This window comes from Phasianus colchicus, chromosome 4, assembly GCF_987193195.1.
Source record: "Phasianus colchicus chromosome 4, bPhaCol1.hap1.1, whole genome shotgun sequence".
NCBI lineage: Eukaryota > Metazoa > Chordata > Aves > Galliformes > Phasianidae > Phasianus > Phasianus colchicus.
Window position 1 is genome coordinate 28,195,394 of NC_143439.1, and position 27,031 is coordinate 28,222,424.

The following is a 27,031-nucleotide window of genomic DNA, read 5'->3' on the forward strand; positions in this document are numbered from 1 at the left end:
TTCAAATGTATTGTAAGAGAAGGGGAAAAGGATCGAACGCCTGCAGGAGCACAGAGTTGTGACATTGCAAGCTGTGATGTTTCGTGCCCTGTCAGTATCTGTGAAATGAGACGGCCTCACCAGCAGGGTTTATTGCTAGGGCCTGATTGCCACAGCACGAGAAAATCTGTCCTTAAAAGAAAAGGAAAAAAGAGGTTGCTTTTTTCCTCTCCATCCCCAGGGCTTCACACACAAGTCTAACAAGATCAGTGCCCTGCCTGTGAAACCAGTCCTCCTCCATACGCCGGCTCGCCTGTGTTAAACGCCTCTGAGACAGTTAACCTGCTGGATCGCCTTTCTGCAGACACCTGCCTGAGCTGCAGACTAAACAAACAGGGATTCTCAACCGCACACAACTTGGCCCCTTTCAGCAGGGCTCCCATCTGTTAAAAAGCCATTGTCTGAGAAAGTGTTCAGCTAGCTGGGGAGGTAGAGCTATTGCGCATTGAGCTGCCCTGCTCCCCATAAAAGTCCTCTTTAGCATTTTCTTTTCTCCCCTGTTTCCATCGCCTGATTTATTCATTGGTTTCACCTCCTCTCCCCTCCCCCTGTGGTTCATAAGGAGGGCCTCCTTGTCTTCTGTACCTCGGGGGTCATGTCTTTTCAGTCACCAGGACAATACCCGCTGCTGGCATCTGCTTCCAGATCCAATCAGCCATACTGTGATCACATCCTGCCAGAGAATTGTTCCTTCTTTTGCTCGGCTTTGTTGCCAATTTCATGCCATGTATTGCTCCATGTTTTGTGCTTCATGAAGCTGTCACTGGCATAAAAGTGGCCTGACCAGGGTCGTAGTAAAAGGGGTGGGAATGAAACATCCACCAAAATGTTGAGCGGGCCACCCACCGGCCGCGTGCACCCCCGCGCCTGGGCGGGCATGCAGACCGACGGAGCCCCACTGAGCTCCGTGGTGCACTCAGAGGGGTGGGATTATATTTACCTTGCTGCAGGCTGGGCACCGTGCACAAAACCAAATCTCAAAGCAGAGTAAGTTGGACCAGTAGGGCCCGGCATCCCTTGTAGCAGTATTTTTGCTTCCTTTGCAAAATTACATGAAGTCAGCAGAAAATGTTTGTTTCAACATAAGGAAATGGGGACCCTATCCTTCCCTTCAACATTAGTTGTATTTTCTTTCTGCGTGTTCCACTTATTGCAGGTGATTTCTGTGTTGGGACAGATCCATCCTACCCTGCGTCCCTCGGTTGGCTGTGTGTTTGTGGGGTTCTCAGGATTTGTTCCCTGCCCATCAGAGCAGCCAGCAGGGCCAGGGCTCGTCCATCCCAGAATACAAAGCAAGTCCAGGCAGGGTCAGGGGGCTTCTCCCCTCTCTTTCTGGGGGGAGCCAATTCACCATTCTCTTTCTTTTGCCTCGCTGCTGTCACTTCCATTCACATTCGGTACCACCTTCCCATGCTAATAACCCAATTGCAATCAATAGAGCTGTTCATGGAAGGCAAAGAAAGGAGAGGGATACGCTTGCCCCCCTCCCACTTGGTGCCCTGGGACTTGACAAGCAGGTCGGAGACACCCGTGCTTCCCAAGAGGTGACACCAGCACCAGCAACTTCCCACGCGCGGCCAGTGGACAGACATGCTGCTTCTGGCATTTTCCTGGGCCCCTTTTGCAGGATGTCACCACGACATTGGCTGGGGGTTGTCCTCGGGGTAGGAGCACATGTAGAACTTGGAAGACCCTGTGGACCTCTGTCACAGAGATCAATGTAGAATGAGGGAGGCAGTTAGGTCCTGTGAATCTTGTTCGTGCAGGTAGTGCTCCCAGAGTACAACTTTGCAGGTTCTGAGAAGCCCAGGAGAACTTTACAACCCTGAGCCCTCAGTCCTGAGTTTCCTGAGCGGAGGGAGAGCTCGGGGGGCTGCTGCTCATGGCCACTTTGGGAGCACACAGGGTTTTCCTTTGTGGTAACTATGTTTTATTTCTATTACTTCTATTTTGTCACGACATTGACCTCGCAGTGAGAGAGAGAGGAGCTGGAGACAGAGCTGTGTGTGTGGGGTGTGCATGCGTGCGTGTGTTAAACAATTTCATGGACATCTGTCATGCACAGTTAACTTTGCATTGCTGCATTTTAAGTTCCAGGCCCAGGCTTGGCCGTCAGTGATAAAGTAGCTGGCAGTTTTCAAAAAGCCACTGGATAACAGAGCATGAATCATAAAACACACTACTGTGTAGCAATATCCAAGTTCATTCAGCGCAATGAAACCATGCAGAGGACCTTTATTCCCGGCTAATTATGTGGAAACGCCTAAGACAATAAAGCATCTGGTGGTCTTTCTTCCTCATTTCAATTTTTCTCAATATTGTGACAGGGGAAGGCATTGTGCCTTTCCCAGGGTAGTTGCTGTGAAGAGGAGTAAAAGCAAGGGTCAGGGAAGAGCAAATAGATGAATTTATAACTTTCTTTTTATTTATTCCTTTCCCATTGTTTCTCTGGAGACTCTTCCTTTAGGGTTGTATTTCCAAACCACTATTCTCACTACGCTCTGCCTGAATACTCTTTTTTTTTTTTTTTTAATACCACCCAAACTGCCAACTGTGTTGGCCTTTTTTTTTTCCTCCTCCCTTCTCTAGATGTTTCCAAGATTTGAAACCCAAGCCTGTGATCGTCATTAAAGTCTAGGTATTAAAAAAAAAAAAAAAAGGAGAGAGATTTCAGAATCACAGAAATAAGCTGTGTTCGACTGAGCAAGGACAGAAAGTGCTTGGTTTGGGGAGTTTCTGGTTGGTTTGGGATGCACATGTGTTGGAGCAGCTCCACAACTACATCAGGCTCATTTCTGTGTACAAAATGTGGATAAATTTGCCAGTTTGATTAGGGAAGACTTAGCAAACTTAAAATAATCTCACAGCAAATTGTTTCTAGGCTGTGGACTAGACCCGTTAAACTATTCCTTCCTCACTCTTTGGTTACATAAGGTTCTCATAGGGTGTGCTCAGAAAACTTCTCGTTTTTTATTTCAGAACGAAGCACACTAGCTTGATTCTCAACTTCCTCCATCAGACTATAGAACATTTTCTTTTCCCTTTCTAGACTTATGGCTGTGAGGACAAAAGGAATGAATGAGCTGCCTTCAGATTATGCTAAGCAGCAGAAGCAGAGGTGCATGTCGATTTTGGGAGCAGAAGGATTTCCCATGTTGCTAGTGAAGTGTCTGTTTAAAGGTAACACCATGTAAGTATTAAAATAGGTTTTAGTTGATTTGAATGCTGCTAATTACTGTCCTCCTGTGACATAAACTGCAGGAGGAGGCTGACTGGGCTCTGTGCTAAGATTTCACCTGCTTTGGTGAGATGTGATGGAGCAGGGTGCTCATGGCACGTCCCATCTGAAATGGCTGGTAAATGGGAACAAGCAGGTGCTCTGGAAGGCTGCTCATCTTGGGCCACGACTAGCCTTGCATTTAGGCAGGGAGATGATGAAGCCTGAAAACTTAGCTTACACTCACCTGTTTGGTTATTTTGTTATTTTATTTTCCCAGCTCTGCAGCATTGGTGAAGAAACTGCATCCTGGTGTTAGACAATCTTAAAGGACAGAAGAAAGAAAACCAGAAAGAGAGAAAGGTAAACTGTTTAGAGGGTGGAATCATCCCCCACGTGGTTTTAGGCTGTATCCTCTCTTTGGGGATTGTCAGATGATGCAGTGATATTGGAGGACTTTGCAGCAATTTAGCCTCAAAGCACTCACAAAAGTGTTTTTCATCCTTTAAGTAATTGCAGTTTGCACAGCATGGTTCTTGACTGTGACAAAATTAGCCCTAGCAAAGGGGTTGTGTAGCAGAGACCAAATGTACTGGGAGGAGGAGACCCGGAAGCATTTGGATAAGCAAGAGTTATGTGTAGTATGGATCCAGGAAATGTAGAAATGGAAGTTTTGGGGTGAACTCTGTAAAGAGCAAATGTGAAGTGATGTGTGCTGTAAGCAAGAGAAAGCAGGGTGATTAAGAGAGAGTGCATCTGACTGGTGCAGCTCAGGGCTGAATTTCACCCACTATGGCAGCAAGGAAAAGTTCCTGTAGTGGGAGTTTATTCTTAACACCTGAAAAGAACCCACTACATCAAAACTGACATCTCTGGGATACATGTTAAATGGTATTTAAATTTTAAATAGGAGCCTTGGGTCAGATGGCAGCTGCTGTGTAACTACAATTACCAATTCATTGAGCATCACACTCCAGTTTCTACCTCTGCATTAAGTGTAGGTCAAATCACTCTGTCCTTTACTACTTTTTAGGTTTCTAGTCAACAAAACAATTATTACAGCCTCAGCTTTGAGATCCAGTGGTGAACGTTACCATTAATTTGCTTCTAATATTTCAGTTTTGTTCAGTGAAAGAGCGTGTGCGTGGCACATATGCAGTCCCGTTACTGGGCTGCCTTTACATCACACATAGCACCCACCTGAAACAAGACCTGAAACATGAAGTAGAAAGAAGTAGAACACAAAAGTAGGAAAGGGAAACAAAAAGCGGAAGTAGGAGGAAATAAGCAGAAATAATCATGTGAACCACAGCTTTGCAGCCAAATGAGGTTTCTTGTCTTCAGCTCAGGAATACAGGTGAATATCAGCCATTTCATATCAGCCATTTCATGTGGTCCACTCTGCTCTTCTGAGTTCCACCAGTGGACGTTCAGTAAGGTTGACTGGCACCTGAAGGTATGGCAAATGTTTTATTGCCTTGGATGCATGGAAAACTATACAAATCATGGGCTAGAAATGTCTGAGAGCAGACAGGTGGAAAAACCAAAAAGAAGAATTTGTTGAAAGTGGAGCATACGCTGATTAGCATGAAGAAGGCGGCAGTGGAAATAGTTACCTACCCACATATTCAATGTCACATTGTTACAGTACTATATTGTGATAGCTAGAATTTCTCAGTAGGGTGCATCATGGTGGAATATCCATATCTGAAAAGTCACGTTTCCCATTCATGCTGTGGAAGAATGTTCAGAAATGCCCATGTTAGAGGAATACAAATGTTTTGGGAGTGTGCAACAGATGCCTGCTCAGAAATGCTAACTTTTGTGCAGAAATGTTGCCTCGATGTGCTAGAATTGGGAACAGCTTTGCAGGAGGCTGTGATAGCACAAGACAACTGTGCACTGAAAAGCACTGTGGCACCTGGTTTTGTGTGCTGAGTGGGAGTGTGTCTCTGCTAACAAACCCTCCCTGGAGAACTGAATCCTAAATGTGTTTCTGTGGTTATCCTCCCACTGCCTCTCTGAACAGTTACAGGTTTCAATTCGTTCATCCTCTCCTTTTGTCTACTGATCCACATCCGTCCCAGTGAGCAGTTGCCATTCGTTACTACATAATTTTGTGTCACACAGGCTGTGATAGTAATTACAGTCCCTGCCTGGGAGATTTGGGTGTAAGAGACAGTTTGTTTGCCAGAATGATCCTCAGGTGATTGTTTTGGGGCGATGTATTTATCAGCTCCAAAAAGCTGCACTGAAGGGAAATGAAAACTCCACAAACCCGAGCCAAATGGCATTACCTTCCTTCAGTGGGCTGAGGAAAGCAGGTTCATCTTAATTATTTATGATGGAATGCATGGAATGCCTCTCTGGTGATGATAGGGTCTCATTTGCACAGGCAGCATCGCGTGCGGTCTCATTAACAGCCACACGGTGCTGTGTTCACTTACACCATGTCAACTTTAAAAGCTCAGTGGTTTTCAGGTAACTTTCTGTAAGAGTGATTTTGGATAACCTGAATATTTAGTGCTTCTGCATGTTTGTTAAAAGGAAGCTAAGCCATATGGAATGTCTTACATGTGGCTCTTTGGTAAATAAATATGCTGTAGTCAAAAAAAAAATATGTAAAACCAAAACAAAGTGGATAAAACATTTCTGAGACAGAGCAATTAAAATGATAAGAGGGTGCCCAGAGATGTGGTGGATGCCCCATCCCTGGAGGTGCTCAAGGTCAGGTTGGATGGGGCCCTGGGCAACCTGAGCTGGTGGGGGCAGCCAGTCCACAGCAGGAGGTTGGGGCTGAGAGGGCTTTTGGGTTCTTTTTAACCCAACCATTCTGTGTGTCTCTGATTCTTAAGCTATTAGAAAGTTTCCTGGTGTGCTGGAAAGGTGCTGCCATGTCAGCATAATGTCCAAGTACTGTATAAACGCACAATGGAAAATATTCCCATGAATTATTAGGTGTTGGAAGTTACTTGATAGAGATTTCTGTTGGCTTTTTTAGGACCACGAAACCCTGGTAATTCTTCTCCCTTTGGGGAGACTTGTGCCGAGGTTCCTGTGCAAAACCAGCACAGCTGTAGGAATTTTGAAAGCCGCTTGCTATCATCTCAGCAGACAGGCTCCTGGCATGGATGAATTAGCACAGCTGCCATCTAAGATGTGATCTAGTTCACATGGGCGTCAAAAAGGAACAGCTTCAGTTTGTTAACACTTTCCATGAACAAGTGACTAAAAAGAAATAATGTTGTTTAAACAGTTAGTTTCCCGAGTTTTGACATTTATAAAGCAATTCACTATTTTTATTATTGTTCTTCTATTCTTGTTCTGTGTTAACTTGATTCCACCTTAATGATTTGTTTGTTTTATCTAGTCTTCAACAACTCTGCTGGATGCTTCTTTTCTGTTTAGAAAAGGGATTCCATACTGCATCAACCCTGTGATCCTGCTGCTTGTGTGCTACTTGTGAGCGGGGATATAAACATGCTTTCAATCCAGCATTTTATTTGCAAGGAAACGGGGCCAAATTCCTCCTTTGTGAACTGAAAAAATCTCTCTAGATCGTACGCGTCCAGCCCATTAGTTTTATGGTTTTGTTGCCCTCTTTTTTATGCTTTAATAAAAAGTATATTTAAAAATAAGTACATACATTACATACATTAAAAACATTACCTATTTTATATGTGGCCTAAGACAATTTCTCTTCACCCAGGCAAGCTAAAAAGTTGGACACTTGGGCTCTAGACTATTTAGGGGGGGAAAAAAAAAGCATGAAAAGAGGTTCCACATTTTTTTAACACTGCTGTGGTTTTTGCTCACAGTTTTGGAAAAAAGTTATTCATGTGCTATGAAATCAAAGTGAGGGGAAAAAAGAGGGGAAAAAAGCAACTTTCAACATCCAGCAGTGAGAAATCCCTGTCCTCAGCTGTGCTGCCCAAGCAGACTTGAGCCTGGCTTGTTCTTTTGGGCACTTCCCCATCCCCACCTTGAGCTCTCTCTTCTAAAAAAGCACCAATGTGAGCTGAAGGTGACATCTGGAAAAGTAAAAGTGGGCTGGATGCCCACCAGCTCAGAGCCATGGTCTCTCTTTGGCACTGGTCCATGAGATGACCTACAGCTGTGCCCTGGTGTGGGGGGGCTGGCCCTATTCTGCCCTGGCTACAGCTATGGGCTATTGCTGCCTAACCAGCTCCTGATAGGAACCTGGCTGCTCTTGGTGGTTGTTTCACTAGTGCTCCAGGCAAGAACAGGGTTTTGGTGTTAAGGCTTAAGTCTTTTGGTGTGGGAACTTCTGTGTCCCTGTGATCCCCCTCCCTCCCCCAAGAAGGCTGCTGAGGGGCAAGAGGCTGTCTTGTGCCTGTGAGAGAATGTCTTGGCTCCAGGTGAAGTGAGGCTCCCTAGAGAGAGCTGGCTGTGCCCAGATTTCTTTCTTCTCCCAGTGAGACAACCAACTGTAAGTAAGCAAACCACGGGGATGTGGGTTTCTGTATAACAAGGGGGTTTCTGCATAACAAGGGGGGAGAAGTTGCTGTGTGCTGCTGCTGGATGTGCTCGAGTTGGTATTGCTGTTAACATTTAGTTCCCCGAAGAACCTCAGCTGACATAACAGGCTTTGTGTAATCGCAGCGCATTGCTCTCGCGTTTCTCTCATGTCTTCATTCTCTGCTGCTTAACCTCTTCACCCTCGCCCCCATCTTTGCCTTCTTAAGGTTCGTCGCCTGCTGCGCTGCTGCTAGAAATCACTCTGCTCTCACTGTCAGCTACTTACTTACTTCTAAATCACTTCTTTTATTTCCCTTCTCAGATTCCTTGTAAAGGAACATATCTGCCTGTGTGTGTTCTTGTACATTTTCCTTCCCGCTGTTCGCCTGACGATATTTCTGTCAGAAGCTGGAGGATTATTTTATGGCACACTCTGCATTATCTCCTATGACAGATTGTGGATGTTGCTTTTGTGTTGTGTGAGCACTGATGTTGCTCCTCTTCTCCATAGTCACATTTCGTGCTTTTGATAAATGGTACAAATAAGACCCCTTGGCTTGAAGGAAGCCTTCATATGAACCCTCTCTATGAAAGTGCCAGGCAGAATGTACACCTGTGCCAAACTTGCTCTGCATTTCTTCCTTTTTATTGGAGCTTCAGTGGAGAGCTCCCAGAGGGATGCACGGGTTCATAGAGTAATAGCATTGTTTGACTTGAGAGGGACCCTTAAATACCACCTAGTCCAACTCCCCTGCAATGAGCAGGGACACCTACAGCTCCATCAGGTGCTCAGAGCCCTGTCCAGCCTGTCTTTGAATGCCTCCAGGGATGGGGCTTCCATCACCTCTCTGGGCAACCAATGCCAGTGCCTCACCAGCGTCAGTGTAAAATGCTTCTTCCTTATATCCAGTCGAAAGCTCCCTTCCTTTTGTTTGGAACCATTTCTCCTTCTCCTATCAGAAGAGCCTCTGCTATGGTCACCTTCTTTCTTGTTGCTCCCCTTTAGATACTGAAAGGCCGCTATCTGGTCTCCCCGCAGCCTCCTCCAGGCTGAACAGCCCCAGCTCTCAGCCTGTCCTTGTAGTGAGATGTTCCATCTCCGCTGCTCAAAGGTACAGCAGGAGCAGAGTGTCAGAGCACAAAGTTGCAAAGCAGTGCGTGCTGAGTTGGTCCTTGTGATTCCAGAATCTGCCTTCCGCTGTCTTTTATGAACGCAACCCTGTGCAGAAGTACGAGGTTTTCTGGGTACAGATCTCATGCCCTTCGGCGTGTGTGCAGGGTCAGGGCTGGGAGCTCGTGTCCCCCCGTGCCCCCCGCTCTCCCCAGGGCAGGACGGCTTCAGGAGTGTCTTTTATCAGGTGCATCTCCGTTTTTCGAGTGCCTATCGTATCACGAAACTGCTCTTGAAGAGCCCTCCATTTACCCTCTCCCCTAATTAAATGTGCACTTCATTAATGTAAATTGGGGGTTTAATGCTCTTGTTGAAATTCTGAAGAAAGTGCTATGGCCTCGCGAAATGCTTAAGCATCATTGCAAATTAGATTAGGGACCAAGAAAGGCAGTAAAATTAGAATGATAATGGTTGATGTGGCTTCCTGACAGGCGTGACTATTCAGGGATCAATGGGATGGAGAACAGTTTCCCCCAGCCGAAAGCGAAAGGCAGGGACAGACGTCAGCCTACAGATGTGGCTTTTGGAAGCTCTTTCAATTAGTTTAATTTGGTAAATGGTGGGGATTTAGAGGCTCTTAGCCAGTCACACAAGACAAGAATACATTGAAATGTTTCTCGGCTTTTTAACATAAAATAGGATCGGCCGCATTTGCATTTCTTAACGTCGCTGGAGGTGGGGGAGGAGGGCTGTGCGTGGCGGTGGCGAACCGCCTCGGGGCAGGAGCGGGGCCGGGGCGGAGCCGGCGGGAGGAGAGGGAGCTGCGCGGAGCCCGAGCCGTGCGACCGCGCTTTCAATTTCATTAGCACTAAATTCACCTTTAGAGAAATGTAATTTTTAAAAACTGCTCGACTTGGCAAGGGCAACGGCTGAAAGATCGAGTTACTGTTTGTAAATGCCAGACGGGAATTAGTTTTGCAGCGTGCTTGTCCTGACTTTATGAAAAACTATCCCAAATATTGCCTTTTTTTCCCCCTATCTCTTTATTTTATTTTATTTTACTTTATTTTTTCCATGAAACCCCTTTTCCTGTGTGCAGCCTCTATCCGATGCCTGTAGCTGCTATTTTGAGCCCATCTGAGGCTGTCTGCGTGCGCTGCTGGGATGTGTGGGTGCTGTTAGGGCTTTGCTGCCTCCTGGAGTGCTTGGTGAGCTCATTGAACGGCTGCTCTGGGGAACTTTGATAGAAAGGTGAGGACATGGTCTGGCTTCAGTTTATCCCATAACTTTCTGCTGTGGAAAAGAGGGATGGGCAGTTGTGCCATGCTATACTTGAATAGAGAGAAGTTTAAGAAGTATGTCTTATTTAAAAGAGGGAAGGCAGAGGGGCTGCCTGCCATCAGAGCCTGGGCAGCTTGTTCTGGGCATCCCCTACACAGCGCTGCAGCCTGATCTCCCCATGCCCTGTGGAAGCAGCAGCGCTCAGTCTGCACAGGGACAGTGAGGTGTGGCCCTATGCATCCTTCTCACTTATTCAGCTGTTAAAGCAGCTTAAACCCTTATAAGAACATTAACATTTGGGTGCCAATACCAGCTTGACCTTTATTCATAAAGTGCAAAGAGTTGGAAGTAGAACAGATTGGTTGCCAGCTATTGCCTTTTATGTGCAGTTTAGAGGCTTTGATTTCTCTCCCCTTTCTTCCTTTAATCTGACATCACTGCCTTGAATATGTTTGTGCTCTAAGTAAACAGGGCCAGCACAGGCCTCCCTTTTTTGAAGAGCTCTGTGTGTGTGAGAGAGGGAGGTGGGGACTGAGGTGCCTCAAAAAACAGTTTGCCTTTCGAATCAAGCAGCTTAAGAATAGACCAGATACCAGGCCTGAATGGAGCTGTGCACAGCTCTCCAAACTGAGTTTCACGCGAGCTTTGGCCGGCCCCACTACTAATGCCCAGTGTCCTGTGTACGTAGAGAATGAGAATGCGAGGATTTGCATCAGCTCTACTGATGCCTGTAGGTGCTATTTTGAGTTCTTCTTCTTGCTCCATGACATCCACAGAAGAGAAACTGAGGGGAGCACTACAAAAGCTAGGTATCTGAAATAGCTTTACAATTCCTTGTCCCCAGCCACTTGACAGCTTTAGCACTCAGGTAGAAGAGATTTCTGTGGCTAGGCATAGTTTTGTTACTTTTGGTGGCATTTTTACACCTGTGATTGAAGATTTTTCCCTTTTTTACCTGTTCTGTGTAGCAATAGTCAAGTTGTGGCCAACCCTTTTTGAGAAACCAACCCTTCCACAGACACATGGGGAGGAGCCTGAGAGGAGGCGGATAATTGCAGAACAGATGGAATGTGTCATCTGGTGTCTCACCACAAACAGCTGACGGCATTGTTGCCTGACCTTGTCAAAGCCATCATGAAACTGAGGCTCCGTGGCCTTCACTCTCAGAGGTGTCAGCCTCCTCACAGCTTGTGCAAAGGTAGACTGCAGCACCCACGAGTTTCAGTGTTTTTTGGGCTTTTGGCTCTGTCCTTGAAGCTCTTTACAACTTTTACTAAATAGCATTTGGGTGGCTTTGTTCATAGGGTGCCTCTCTTCCACAAATCCGTTGAACTCATGTCCAAGCATACTTCTTGGTTAAGATAGCAGATTTCCATCCATTCTATGTACTTGTAACAAGTGGTAGAGCCTACAGAGCTGCGTCAAAAACACTTCAAATGAAACTGTCCATTATGTGTCATCCAACAACTTCTATGATGAGCCCAATAACTTGTCTTTGATATAAGCATCTTCTAAATCCAGCTTGTCTTTCCCTCCATCTTGGTCTGGAATGATTGAGAGCTGGAGACTTCCTTGGCTCGTTGCTTGGGTTGGCACGGCAGCTCTTACCCCTGCAGTGGAGTTTGTCTTTATTCTTGTCATAGACTGGGAGTCCTGCCTTATCTCATACGTCAGCCTGCCCCATGTCTTCTGGCCCTGTGCAGAATCTCAACCAAGCCTTGACACAAAGCATTCATTTCACTAAAAGCATGTTTTTGTACCGACAAAATATATCTCTATAGCAGAGGGAAGGCTTGAATGAACATTTTGAGTCTTACCCGTCACAAGCCATTAGATGAATTGCTTAAAGAAATCCCCTGACAAGTGTAATTGCTGGTTTAGTGTTACAGAGCTTCATGATATTGCCCACAAGAAGAAATTCTTTTACAAAAGCCCCTTCTGTTTAATAAAGTAATTTGTTCCAGTAACAGTGATAATAAAATTGCTGAAATGAAACAGGATTGTTCAATGAGGATCTGAATCCAATTTGCCGTGCTAGTACGATTACACTTTTATCTGTGTGTTTACTCATTTGTAGAATTGCTACCAGACTTTTTATATGTAATTAATAGGATTAATGGATCCTCTGACGGGGAAGGCAGCACCCAGGAGTACATCACCTTATTTTGCATGCCAGTGACATGTTACCCTGAAGTCAAGGGTCGCCTTAGGGTGCAGTGCAGACTAACAAGCTGATTTCCTAACCATCTTTTTTTTTTCTTCTTTTTCTTTTTCTTTTTCTTTTTTTTTTTTTTTTTTTTTTGTTAACAGGTTGGAATCTCTTGTGAAATTTGGCTTCTTAGCCCAAAGCATGGTTAAACATTACTTCCATACTGTTGTAAGGTCTGAAGGGTTGCTTCTGATTTGCTGCTAAGAACAAGTTTACCTGTATTTGTTGTAGGAGAAAAAAAAAAAATAAAATCTGTCCTGGTAGTTGGAAAGAGCTATGAAGCGATTAATACCATTTTCCACTCTTTGCACATTTGGAAATTACTCACACCAAACTTAGGAGCCATAGGAAAGTATTATCACAGCCTCGTGGAGACTTAAGCATCTGAGTGTCAGTGAAGACACATCTACACCAGGCTTCCTCTGTTAGGAAAATCCATGGAGGGAGAGGTTCAGGAGAAGCACCCAGTGTGCTCATCTGACCCGGGTCTTACTGCAGAACTGAGCTTAAAGGCAGCATGCATCATCTCCAATCCCAGCTAAGCAATATTGTCTCTGTCCATTTTGACACGTGTAGGCTAGTTAGTTTTGCTTCTGTTCCTCAGTTTCCTGATACTCTTTACTGCTTCAAAAACTACAAGGCTTATGCTTGGGCCTCTAAAAGTGGCAGTGTATTGGGGCTTTGGTAGCAAAAGTGACCAATGATACAGAAAATGAGCAGAAAAACCAGTTGATCTTGCCACAAGATTACCTTAGATGCAGGGCTTGAATGCTACATCCATCGTGTCAATTGTAGCACAAACAACTTGAGCTCTTTTTGAGGCAATGCAGACCTGGTCTGTGGATTTATTAATACTTACTTGCATCCCATTGGCACCAGTGCTGCCTTCACACTGCCCACACACATAGGCAGAACAAGAACTGGCAGTGCAAACATGCAGTCAAGGGATTTTCAACCTGGAGACGAACTGAAAGTCCCTCTGACGTACTATTAACCCAAGGCTATAAGCATGTTTCACTTAAAGCTTGACAGATTAACCTGTTAGGTGTGATTAAATGCCTAGATTTGCTGAACTTAGTCTCTATTTAAGTTCTCACACTGGGGCCAGACCTTTTGAGAGCTATGTTCAGTGCTCCCTGCTGACAGCACTGAGCATGCAGGCCATGCACACTGGGCTACTCGGTGCTCAGAAGAGTGCATGTGTTCTGATCAGATGTTTCTGCAGTTACTGAGGGAACTCACAAACAGTACAGATTTGCAAGAAGTTGCAGTGGTAATTAGGCAACTTAAAACAGTCATATCTCAGCAAAGGTAGGAAATAGGGAAGCAGTGTGGTTGGTGCAGTAGCAGAGAACATTAGATGAAGAAAGCAGGAAAATCGTTTACATAGTATATATTGTACTGCAAATTTAATCAGATTGACTCTTTGAATCTAAGTTACTGATAGTTTATCTTGATGGAGCTTTGAAACCCATTAAAAGCTGAACCCAAAGAGCCTGCTCATGCTGGAGCCCTATTGCAGGATGTGTAGTAGGAGAGCCCTGCTCATGTTTGGTGTAAGGGTGAATGAAAAGATCAAAAATAATATTAACCCAATGAGGATGGGAAAAATGCAGCAAGTCATAGGGGGCAGACAGGATAAATGAAGGGAGGGAATGAAAAAAATCATAGAATGACTTAGGTTGGTGGGGATGTTAAAAAAAGGGCTGGTTGCCCAGGGCCTTATCCAACCTAGCCTTGAGCACCTCCAGGGATGGGGCATCCACAACTTCACTGAGCAGCCTGTGCCATCGCCTCACCACTCTCTGAGTAAAGAATTTCTTCCTAACATCCAATCTAAATCTCTCCTCTTAACTTTCTTGCAAATACTGCCTTCTCTGGCATTGCCTTCTTGTTTGTTGGTTACACGTTGCTTGGTTAGCCCTGTTGATAGAAACAGGCTTTTAACATTTGATCAGACAGTGAAATGTAAATATTCTAGCTAAAAGGAAAAAAGATGCCCTGAGGTGATTGACATGGTATGCTGCAACAGCCAAAAAGCAATGTGTGCCTGTAAACAAAATGAGGTGTGTAAGATGTCACCTCATTACTAGTAAGAAAAATAATTTCCTCCTTACACTTTGCCTTTTGAATATAAGTGAAGGAAATGTAAAGGCTTGTGAAGAGGTGTGTGTTCCAGTTGCTAACTATGGTTCTGTGTGGGATCAGGTCAGATCACCTTTTGGTTAGTGCACCGCATGTTTGTTGGGGTGAAATGAGGCGTCTCAGCGTGGAGTTTTGGGTGGCAGGAGAATTTGGTGTGTTGCTGCTTTCAGCAGGGTCTTTCACCTGGAGCAAGACCCTGTCCTTGTCCCTGCTGTTGCTTTGGGTCTCCAGTGTGACTGGGGGCTGTTGCCAGTGGAGGGCTGCTGCTGTGAAGTGTCCTGGGGCCTCTCCCATCGACCCCTGGGGCTTTCCAGCTTCCCAAGTGTTATCCTTTCTGATCTGTACCAGAGAGCTCTTCGTCTCACCAGAAGTCCTTATCATCTTGCAAAGAGCTTCGGGAACTGATTAAGCAAGCAGATCGTAGGATAAATAATGAATGCTTGGCCAGTGCTCAGCTGTGAGCTTTCTTGACAGACTTTGTTGGACTGCAGTCAACCTAAAAAACCCTTGAGAAATAGATTATTCACCATAAACTGTAACGTCTCTGTGCCATGACACTTGGTAAGGAGTCTTACAGAGCCCATCTCAATCACTGTCAGCGTTCCGATCGGAGAAGATTTCTGACTTATTGGAGCTAACTGCCAATATTTTTTCCTTCAGCAGTATAGCACTGTCAGCCTTGAGAGTTGATACAATGCTGCTCCACTTGCCAATGTGTTCATACATCACGCGGCTTGCTAACATTGAAATAAGATGGACTTAGTGGGAAGAGAACAGATTAATTTTACGTAGGGCCTAATGCAGATCTCACCAGGGCTGTGAAGGAGGGAGCGCTGTCCCTTAGCACCCTTTAGGCCTCCTGGCACAGCAGCCGACCTTAGAGCAGGGCATCACAGGACAGACCCTGCTTCTCACCCTCCCTAGGAGGCTCCCAGCCCTCTGCCCACACCAGCAGGAATGGATGAGCCGCGTGCAGCGGGATCAATTGTAAAAAGTGGAATTAGTCATTCTAAATCATGCAGCTGTGGTCGAAGGGAGCTCTCCTAAAAATCATTAAACAATCATGTATTCCTATTGATTTATTCAAAATACCTTGAGGGAAAGCAGATTAAACACAAGGTAAAAGTAAACTAATGCAGATTAAATGGATGAAGGATGGGCCGATAGTTCCCTAGGTAGTTTTTGTACTAATGAGAGGAAAATTATATGTACACTATTACCAGGATAAAAGGGTCTATTAGAGGTCTTTTGCCTGACATATTTATGTATTTCAAATACTAAGTAGCACAGTGAATTAGGTCTACCCTGGGCATTTGTTATTTTTATTGCATCTCCAAGTGATAAACAGGGTTTTCTGTTGAGGGCAGCATGCTGCTTTGCTCAAAAGACACAACCCTATCTGCATTGCAAAATGCTGAGATGACTGTCGCGTTTCAGATGCCATTTATTAGCAATACGACCACAGCTTTGTGCTCACTTTTGAGAACTGTGGGTGGTATTCAAAAAATGGGGGTGCAGCTGTATACCAGTATTTGGAGCCATCATCGCCCCACCTTTCTTTCACTTTGACTTCCTGTTCATCCCAAGTGACATTTATCCAAAAGCCACGTGATGGACAGGGTGACGTGCTCCCCCTTGTCACTTCTCTCCTGTCACATACTTGCAGCACTGCTCTAAACACTGACATTGTTAAAACGTGATGGGACTGTCATCTCCTATGCACTCCTGTGCGAGAAGAGCAGGTTCAGACCTCGGGGACGGCCGTATCAAACACAATTGGAAATGGTGTTTGAAGCAATCATATTTGATGCAATCCAATTCCAGCTTTCATTTGGCCAACTATCTTCACTTTGGTTTATAGAAGTGCCTGAACACAGTGGAATTGACCACATTGGTCATTGCCAAGGACATTAAATGCTGGGAGTCACTTTATAGCTTTGCAGGAGCTGTGGGTTAACAGCAATGAAGCTGCTTCCTTCCTCAGGTGAGGACAGCCTTGCTTCACAGCAGCCTTATCGCATTACACGGGCTATTTCTTGTTTTTCTGTATAGGCTGCAATGAGTACTGCTGCAACAGTTGTAAAAAGAGGTTTCTCTGAGGAAATGAATACTGTGTAGGAAATATGTCAGTGTTGAGAGATTGATTTGCGAAGCCAAATGAAGATAAGTAAGAATTGAAGTACGTGGTCTTTACAACTGAGTACAAGTGTTTAGCAGCTTCAGCATTTGCCTATATATGCAGATATTGAGAAAGATATAAGAAATGATCTTAACTTGCATGCATTAGCTATGTAGCTAATATACTCTCCTAGTTACTTATTTTTAGAGTGGTGTATCTAAAGTAACCTACAAAACAAAACTACATCTGCAGTGGCTGAACACAGAATTCAGAAATTGCTCCAGCATCATGAACTTCATTACATAAGTTCCACTTCTTTAAAAGATAGCTAAATAAGCTATGGATGTTAATTGCTGAACTTATGTACTCACATCTCATTCTAACTTCTGTACGTATTCCATAAATGATGGGGGGTGACATGGTCTTTTCAGCCAGTACAGAAATATTTGCCCAACAGATTCAGAAGGAAAAGGACAATAGAAGGAGCCCTAAAAACTGGGCAAACAAGTCAACCAAGGGATAGAAAATGTTTTTTGTTGTTTTTTTTTTAAAGTAAGGGTTTCCTTAGCTGGTAATAGTTCACCGATTTCTATAGGTGTGCAAGAGCTCAGCATTGACATGCAGCCATGTGGGCAAGCAGATCTCCCATTTGCCAATGTGCACAGAGCCCTGCTGTTGTTCTGTGCTCCAGCCCTACGGAGTGGGTATGGAGAACTTGGGACAGGAGAGCTGGCTACAGTTGAAGCTGCACCAGGGCTACCTAAAAACAGGAAAGTTTTTGCGGTTTGAATGTAAATTTGCAACACTGCCTCCAGGATTCCCTTCTGTTTTTAAAAGTGATTATATTGTGCAAATTAGACTTCAAGGCAAATATTTATTGGTTTCCGTGTAAAAAGTCTTCTTTATAGTGAAAGTCTGCGCTGTAACGGGAAGAGTAATAAAATCCAGAACAGCCTTGGCAGAAAGACACAATAATTTGCTGCCAAGACATATAGCGTGCCTGTTACTTTCTGAAGAGATACAATGGATATTCTTTGCCTAGATCAGACATAGGTAGAGGAGAAAAGCGTTGCACACGGGCTGGTAAGTTGGCGCCTTCCTGGGAAGAATCTGTTTCTCCAAGCGTTCGGGAGTTTGCATTGTGCAGGGTGAGGCTTCCCATCGGAGGGATGGCATGACACCCGTGTCAGTTAGCAGCAGGGCAGGTGAAAGAGTGCCTCTAGTTTTCTTGTCACTTCTTTGTAACATTGAAAATACGTTGTCAAAAGTCATAAAGAGATCTCTGCTTTACCTTGGTATGAGCAGGGAGGGTTTATTTCCATTAGTTTTTATGTTTAAAGTGTAGCTAGTAGCAGTTCCTAGAAGCACACTGAAAAGTAGTATTTGTGTATGAAAGTGTTTGGGATTTCTGGACACTTAATGGACTGCAGGATATAACAGGACTCTCTTTCCTTGTGCAATGAGTCCCTGCAGCAAAACTTGGTATGGGATGGAAGCAGTGGCAGCTGTGCAGTTGCAGTGCCAAATACCTCATGGTCTAAAGTGAGCTTTCAGATAGCTGCAGGTAGTGCCAGCAGACAGAAACAGGAGGGAAGCAGCGGCACTGCACAAACTGCAGGCAGGAAGCTGGCCAAGAGCTTCTGGGTTCGCTCTGTCTTGAGAAAAACACTCGGCTCCGTGCCGTTGCGTAGGTCTGTCCAGGCTTCAGCCGACAGAGAATCAGCCCCATTCACCACTGTTCCCCTTCAGAGCCCTGCTGTTCACCTTCTCCTGGAAGATTGCAGTGTTGCAGAATAAACTCTTTCAAAATTGTTTTCCTAAAGAGTTAGTCCAACACTACCCTGTCTTTCTAGGACACTGTGTTCAGATCTTGAAACATCTTCAGTTTTTGCCAGCAGTCCCTTTCTACCAATACCTCTCAGCTAAATCTTGATGCCTTAGACTCCATAAGTACCACTTGTTGCATGAATGTATATTTTTGAAGAGCTTTGCACAGGGGAATTAAGATATTGGAGTGCAGAAATGTGCTCAGCCAGGGTGAAAGAGTGGCTGCAAGGAGTTGTAATTGTGTGAGGCAGGACAAGCTCTGTTGAGAACAGACATCACAGCCATTTCTAATGGATCTTCTGAGCCTGGAAAACAGCTTTCCCAGAGATCCAGGCACTGCATGCCTTGTTTTGTCTCCAGAAAGCAGTTCTTCGCTGACTGCTTGGATACCTATTTAAGGATGGGAGCTGAGTCTCAAAACCTGGCTTCAAAACTAACTTCAAATGGTAAAAGCTAAGTGAGGAATCCAGGAGTAGATGCCCATGAGAGCTTGCCAAGTAAGCTCTCACAGGAAAGCTCTCAAGAAAAAAAAAAAAAAGGAAAACAAATTCAGTTTGAGGGAGAGGAGGCAAAAAAGCTTTTACAGTCAGAGCTTTATATCTTGTACAGTGATCTGCCTTGGATCGTTTCTTGGATTGTGGGTAGTGTATAGATAGGATGGAATATAGTCTGCCACCACCTCTGACCCACGGGCTACCTTCCATTCGCCCATCCATTTTGGGGTGAAGAAGGCTCCCATTTTTCTCCTACCCTATGTACATGGTACAGTGTTTCTGTTCTTTGTTGGCATTGTGTTAATGCACTCTGTAAACGAGGCCATCCATCAGTCTGTGATGAGATGGAAATCCCATCAGTGAGCAAGGCTGTTACCCAGAGATTGCCAACAGGTCTGTACAGGGGGCAGAGAGAATTGCAACCGGAACAAATGTTTCTATAGCTAACTTCACCACTGAGGAAGACGCAGAGTAGGAGGATAACATATTTTTATGTTTTATGATACATGAGTAATATGAGTTTATGTGATGTGCATGCTTTCACAATAAAGCAGCAAAAAGCTGAACCCAGCAAATACCATCAGGTTGGAGGGCAGCTGTCACTAACTTTCTGCTTGCAACCTGTTTCCTGACTCTCTTCAGCATCAGAGGACATCAGAGCCCTGAGGTATTTCAATCAGAAGATAACATCTTCTGCATCATAACAGCACACCGTGCCATGCAGAGCTGTACAGAAGATCTCAGATATTGGCCTATGAGTAGGAAAATAGTAGGTAGAGTTTGTCAGAGATTGGTTGTCCAAACACTGTTTCAAACTGTTTTCTGCTTGCTTGCAAAGACTGCTGCAAGTCAGGATCTCAGCAACTGCTGTGTATCTGCCTAAGAGACAAAATAAACATTTAATATCATTGCTATCGGATGTGTTGTTATGCCAAGCACTTCCCAGTGCTGGTGCTGGCTTCTCTAGCTGAGCATACAGTCATTGAAAGAGACGTCGCTACACGGTGAGTTATTAGGGTACCTGGAAAGTGAGACTTGATTTGTGAGGGCTTATGTTATTCAACATTAGGCAAGCAATAATTCTGCATGCCCATAAGCTGTCAGCCCCAGTCCTTTGCTGGAGAAGTGTCAGGCAAAGCTCAGATTCATGTTTTGATGACACAAAGTGTTTTGTGCCTTCTTGCTTGAGGCTCGATGTTTGTCACAGCCTAGACAGCAGTGACAACAAACATGAGCCATGGGCTTTTCGTAAAGAATAACAGTATTTGTCATTCCCTTGCATCCAGGAGATTTGTAATGGATTTAGCCCTGCCCAGTTGTTGTGCCACAGCAGGTTCTTTAGATGCTTTTAAACTATTAAACATAGATGAATAATTGCAAATATATTACTGCAAAACATGGTAGGTTTGTGTGACCTAGTTTTTCAAGTCAGGCAACTTGATACTAGCCTGAGAAACTTAAGTCATGGTTTTTGCCCATTGGTGAAGAGGTAGAATTATTGCCTCTTCAAATTTTATTATGACAAATTACTTGTTTCCTTAGGTTTTTTTTATTATTATTATTACTATGGCAAACAATGAGCCTTTTATAAAATAACTGCTGTCAATTGGCAGTGTTATCTGGCAACAGTGAACATGGTCAGTGGATTCAAACTGAAAGGCTGTCACCATCCATGTGACTGTGACAAGGTCTCCCATCTTTGTCTTAGCTGCTCTTGATATGCAAGCTGCTCCAGTCCTACTGCTGGATCTCTTCTTCCAGCTGAAAAACTGTCCGAAAGAGCAATCCTGAAGTGCTTGGTTTGACAGATGCTGTTTGGCACTCTCCTTCCTCACAGAATAATTAAAAAAAGAAAAAAACGAAGAGGAAAGAGGAGGGAGAATGAAACATTATGCAAGATCTGTTTAACCACAGAATTATAAAAATAAGTCGCACAAGTCGGGATCCAGAACCCTTGAATGTACAGTCATGTTTTCAACTGATTCCAGCACGTTTTGAAGAATGCCGTCATTGGCTGTTTGATTTTATGGACAGTGTTGCCAACAAACATGATTATGGTGTTTATGTAAGCTTTTTTCCTCCCACACAACCTCTTTCCATACTGCTCTGATACTGTACTGTTTCAGTATTGACTTCTGAGGTTCCCATTCATTTTATAGTTAGCGATGCCAGATGCATGCATTTAAGTCTCATTTAACTTGTAAGTCACAAAATAACAACTGGTCTGTGTGAAAAACAAAACTCATATTCAATCGCAAACACCTTCAGCAATGACAAAAGGAAATACTGAAAGATTACTGGTGAGGCAAATTGCTTCTTGGATGAAGTACTCTTATTGAGAATTTTTCCTGGTTCATGAGTCCTCCAAATTCATCTTGTGCCTGATGTCTGATGCAAGGATGAGCATAGAAGAGGTCTTTCTGCATGACCGAGACAATTCTTGATGCTCACCTTCAGTTTTTATCATTTAATTTTCTGCCTTTCGTGTTACTCCAGCTGTCAAAATTTGTCCTATTATTGCAATGTAAACCACTGACGTGCAAAGACAGCTTGTTGCTACCACTGAGGGCTCTTTGACAGTAAATGGGCAGAGCAAGGGACATTAGGGAACAGCTAAGGGGCACTGTGGTGCTAGATGCTTCCTGGAGGAAGCAGGTGGTACGGGATGAACTCATCAGATAAATACAGAAGGCTGCAGCAGGTTTCCGACGTGATAAAGGATATTGTGATAACACCCTTTTGCAATGAGACTTCTGGAAGTAATAAGAGTTTCTGTCCACCTGACCTGCCTCAAAATTTCCAATGGCCAATAATGGTGCATTAGGTCTCCAAAGGTCTCCAACCTTGGTGCATGTGTTGAAAGTCATGTAGGCCTGGTCTTCTGATCAGTGTGAGCAGAGAAACCTCACGTGCTGGCCCGGTTCTAGCAGGCAGCATGTTTGGTCTACATATCGCTCACTGAAATGCTGGTGGTCATGGCATTTTCTACTGAAGGCCCAAATGTATGTTTTGCCTGATGCTTTGAAGGGTAACACCTGGGCAGAGATGCTTAGAGAATCTGTGCTTTACCTGGTTTCTCTCATCTTTGAGTGGAAAATAACATGGTGGTTGATGCCTTGGGCTTGCTGGAGATCAAGGTCTGCTCACCATGTCTTCTCTGCCCACCTGCAGGTTGTTTGAGCGCAAAGACAGTGGGTATCTATCAGTAATTCAAAGAAATTGAGGGGCACCTCATATCCCTTTGGTCCCGTTTGTGGTTTTTTTGGTGGCCAAATCTTCCCTATAAGTCAAGAAAGTAATTGCCATAAGCTAAAGCAGATGTCCTCATCACCTGCATCATATTCAACCCGGGGTACAGCTTTCATCATTTTTCCAGCAAAGGAAAAATAGTGTGGATGTTTCCAAGTGATTAGAAATCAGATAAGAGGGAATGCTGAGGATGGTAGCCAACACAAGAAATCTCAGCTCTGTGTGAGCCAGGCTATATATTTTTATATTCATTAAGTTTTAACACCTTTCAGTTTCACCTCAGCAGATTTCATTTTCTTGGAATAAATTGTTAGCATTTATACAACTTTGACATGATTATTTTGGAGGCTTTTTACAGGAGGTCTTGCTTCACAGCTCAAACAGCAGTCTTTGAGTGAATTTTTGGCTCCAAACACTGATGTTGTTTTCATTGAATGTGCCTGTTGAGACCTCTGGCTTCCTATACAAAAACAAAATGATGAGACAGCCTAACTCTCCAAATCTGCAGTACCCTCACAGCCATCCAAACCAGTGCTCCTGAAATGTAGCATCTGATCATTGTGCTTTTACAGGCAGGAAAATAGTTTGAAGAAAAAAAGTAAGTAGACAAAGCTCAGATGGTTCTTCACTAGCAAAAATGCATTGGTAGTATTGTTTCTGCGTCCTGCCCTTACCAACCCTCATGTGTTGGTTGGTCTGGATGTTAGGTTGAGTGCTTGAATCCTTTTAGAAATTGCATTTAGAAACTGTTTGGCTTTGGGAAGTACCACACCCTGCATCTCTCAGAGCTTTTCGAAGCAAAATCCATTATTGTTTGACCAGAGAAACGATTTAGAAGACAGAGGATGCAGAACAGGAATCATTTTTTGCTCTGTAAGAGAAAGAGAAGCCATGATCTTTGCTACCTGGAAGTTCTGTTCCTTGACTCACTGGGGCATAAAAAAATGGCTCTTGGATTGAATCTGTACAGTAGTTCATCAAAACATACGGTGCTGTGAAACGGCACTTTGTTTTCAGTTGGAAAGAGGCCAACACAAACAGGGATCCTCCTGGGTGATGATGCTACAGAGATCCAGGATGAGGAGAAAGCAGTGAAGCTCACTCCATGTTGATACCTACATCTTGTCCACCTAAGAAAGAGCTAAGAGGCAAGATGGTATAAACAAACTGTCACATATGTGGTAAATGTGGTTAAATCAAAATAGTGAAAAGGATTTGATCCAAGGAAAAATGTAGCAGTACCGCTGGTACCACGCAAGTGCCTCTGGAATGAAACTCTATTGAAACTGCTTGTTGAGCAGCACTGCTTGGAGCCAATGTGATAGGGAATACGTCAGATACTCTGTGCGTTTGAGGGCTTTGTAGTTGTGTTCATTTCCCATTTCTTTGCTCTGATTTCTCAGTTGTGCTTCAGCTTATTCCAGTCATAGTGCATCCAGCCATTGCTTGCCTTCCTTCACTAAGAAATGCTATCGGACCTCTCCTGTGGCCACCAGCTGGAATGGCATTCTCTCCCCATCCAGCATAAGCCATTGCATAATCTTTTTAGCCAGAACCAACTGCTGGAAAACAAGGACAATATGCTATTTCTGCAAGCAGGAATCATCCAAGTTAAAAGCTTGGTGAATTTCTAACAGTGCATCTGCTGTGATTGCGCCTTTCCTTGCCTTTCATTTCTCCCTGTGTTGTATGTGTAAATGAAAAGGTAGTTAGCTCTTTGTTGTGAGGCTTAGGTATGGGTTACGAACACTACCTAATAATTGTGTAGTAGTTGTACTGAGGAACAGGATACAGTGCTGGCATCCCTCTGCTGCACAGCAGGAGTGTTGATGGATAGCAGTTACTTCAGTGATTTCACTTGGGTTTGTGGTTCCTGATGCTAGCAAATGAAAAATCATTGATGGACATCATGGTGTTTTTTATTAGTGTTGTTATTTTCAATATACAGCGCTGGACCAGTCCCTTGGAATTACAGATACCTAACCAAAATAGAGCCATGCTCTCAATTTAATCAAGAGTTGCCCAGTGCTTACAGCAAAGTCAGGTTTCAGTGAGTCACTTGTGGGAGGGACGTGAGACATTTAAGGTGGAAAGCATCAGTGGCAGATCAAAGCTGGACTTCCCCTGGTAAACTGGTGTCCTGAACCTGGTGTGTGTGTGTGTGTGTGTGTGTGTTTAATCACCAGGAGTTTAATTGCAGTGTGTGCTTTGTGTTGCGTCCCTTTCTGAAAAGTATTTTCTTCCAGATAAGTTGTAAATATTGTGCAACTCTGTGGTACTTGCAAATGTGACTGCATTTTGGGGTGCAAGGAGCTTTGACACGCTACAAAATTCCTGCTCATGCATTCAGTGCAGTTCTGGTCAGAGCGCACACATCTGTGGGCAGAAAAGATGCGATACGTCAGAGAAGCTCTCGCTGTTTGCCAGAGGTCTTAAGGGGATCTTCTATTTCATTCGGTAGTAATGCCCTTTTTGTTGACAAAAGTAAATTGATGACAGGCAGGAGGGAAGCATTTGGTGGAAAAATTCTGTTGACCCTTCTCAGATTGAATTTGACCACAGAACAGGATACCAGCAGTTGCAGAAATGATAGATTATTGTAATGACCGGCAGAATGGCCTTTTGGCATGTTTAAATGGCAATAAATTTCACTAGGAAGAGGGCAATTTAACTACTTTAGGGCAGTGAGGATACTCTTTGTTTGAGGTGTAAATAAATTGCGGTTCATTAACAGTGCACATATTACATTCACGGTGCAGCTCTAAAGCATGGGATGTTAATATTTAATTTAATTTAAGGGGATATGTTTTGCCTGTTTTTTTTTTTTTTTTTTTTTTTTTTTCCAGAGTCCAGGCTTCCCCAACTTCCAGTGGCAGTTTCAAGGGCACTTTTAACCTCCTCAGGCCTCTTCTATCCCAGATAAACTGGCGTGCAAACAAAAAGCAATGCTTAGGCTCATGTTTCCAGCCAGCACTAGCAGCTGGGACTGTTGGTACCGCTTTGTGCCAGCAAAGCCTGTAGCATTCAGTGTGTGGTTTTATGTACAATGGTGTAGTCAGGAGAACTACGTGAAGCCAAAGCCTTGTTGGCTGCACCCAAGCAAAACCAAAGGGAAGGCTCTGAGTGAAGCAGATGGCAGCAGATCCGCAGCAATATCGCTGCTGGGAGAATTTATTTCTCATCTTTTACCTTGACTCTGAAATTCCCTCTGTCCCTCGCTCATTATTTTGGCACGGTTCCTTGCTGAACTCTGCTGTTACAGAGGAGAAGGAGGGCGGGGAGGAGATGTACCCAATGAAGTTTGACATTTCCTCAAAAAGATTGTATTAAAATCCACTTACATTTAGAGCATGCACTCATTTTGGAATGCTAATAAGGCATCGTTTCATCAAGGTAAAGGGAGCAAAATCTAATCAAGCCTAAGACCAGCTTGCCTTGCTGTTGACTGTGTTTCTGAAACATCACTTTAAAAGGTTGCTTTTAAACGTAGCTGGAAGTGACAGACTTAACAAAAGCTTATAAATAGCCATATCACTTGACTACTTACCTCTGCCTACGATACAAGAGCCTTGTTTCTTTATTAAGGATTTTGGGGCAGGATGTGAGCTCATATCCATGTGCTGTTTCTATCAGTTGGACAGCACTCCCCCAGCATCCCATTCAAGTGCCAGGAAGGCTGGAACGCTTCTCCGCTTCTTGGCCATTATCTTCAGTAATGAGAACTTGGTCAGGGCTGCCCTTCTAGCTTGGAAAAAGCAAAGATCAACAGAGGAGTCATTTACATGTGATGTGTGTTGTTCTTAAGCCAAACAAATCGACAGAAAGTGGTCCCTAAAAGCACTCATCCCAGTGCAAGGTTGTAAAGAAATGACTAAGAATTTATTTATGGGAAAAAAAAAAAAAATGCAGATACTGTGAGCAATCCTTTCAACAACATGTCTAACATCTACATTTCCAAAGGTGACTAGGAATGATCACACAGTACTTGGTTTGAGGCAGCTGGTTGAAGTATTGACTCTCAGGCAGGGTGGTTCTCATGGAGGGTCAGTTTTGCCCTGATGGATTGGCTTTGATCATCTGCTTCAGGCCAGGCATTTCCCTGAGAAAGTCTTCACCTGCACCACAGTCTCTCAGCAACCCTCTGCAGTCAGTGAATGTGTGTGGGAGCTGGATGGGGGCAGAAGACTGTCCAAGGTAGCAAATGGGCTCAAAGGCTTAGATGTCATGGTGTACTAAGGTATGCCATTGGGTGTGACACAGAAGGTCACCTAGATAAGATAAATCCAGAGGGCATCATGGAAACAGTGAGCAAAAGTGACATCCTTGATGTACTCTGTGTTTTCCTAGCTGTGTGCACCTGCACAGGATTTCACATCAATCACTCCAGCTTTCCCACTTTCCAGAAAATCCTTTGGGTAGCTTTTCAGTGCATCCAGCCATTAGTGGGCATTGGTTTAAAAAGGGGGCACCTCCAAATAGTTTTGAAGGATTGCATTTGTTTCTGAGCCATACTTCTGAGAAGGTTGTTAAATCAGTCCTATAAAGGTGCAGCTGTGAAGCTCAATTTCAACATTGTGGTCCAGCATTTCTGCCGTACGTAACACGTCTGCTGGGTTTGGCTGTCTTCAGTGCTAAATTGTTTCTCATTAACACTTGCAAAGAGAAAAGAAGGCATCAGGAATTTTTTTACTGCTGTTCTTCTGCTTGTAAAAGAAACATGAGGGTTTCAGTAATTTCTCATATAAGATGAGTAGCAGACCCAGAGGGGCATCAGCGCCTCTCATGTCCCCATCCGGCTCAGGCTCTTGGCTGCAGGAGCATCTTTATCTTTCGTTTTATTAATTTGTTTCCTTTTTTGAAG

The 27,031-nt window shown here is 44.1% G+C and overlaps 1 protein-coding gene across 4 annotated transcripts in view; it reads left to right on the forward strand.

Annotated features, from left to right (window-relative positions):
• Positions 1 to 27,031, forward strand: part of CDS1 (CDP-diacylglycerol synthase 1) — a 287,455-nt gene that overhangs the window by 195,359 nt on the left and 65,065 nt on the right. For all 4 annotated transcript variants that reach the window (XM_090139027.1, XM_090139029.1, XM_090139028.1 and 1 more), the window contains 2 exons: positions 3,089 to 3,229; positions 3,537 to 3,619. The gene's annotated coding sequence lies outside the window, so the exon portion shown is untranslated. The remainder of the gene's footprint in view (positions 1 to 3,088; positions 3,230 to 3,536; positions 3,620 to 27,031) is intronic.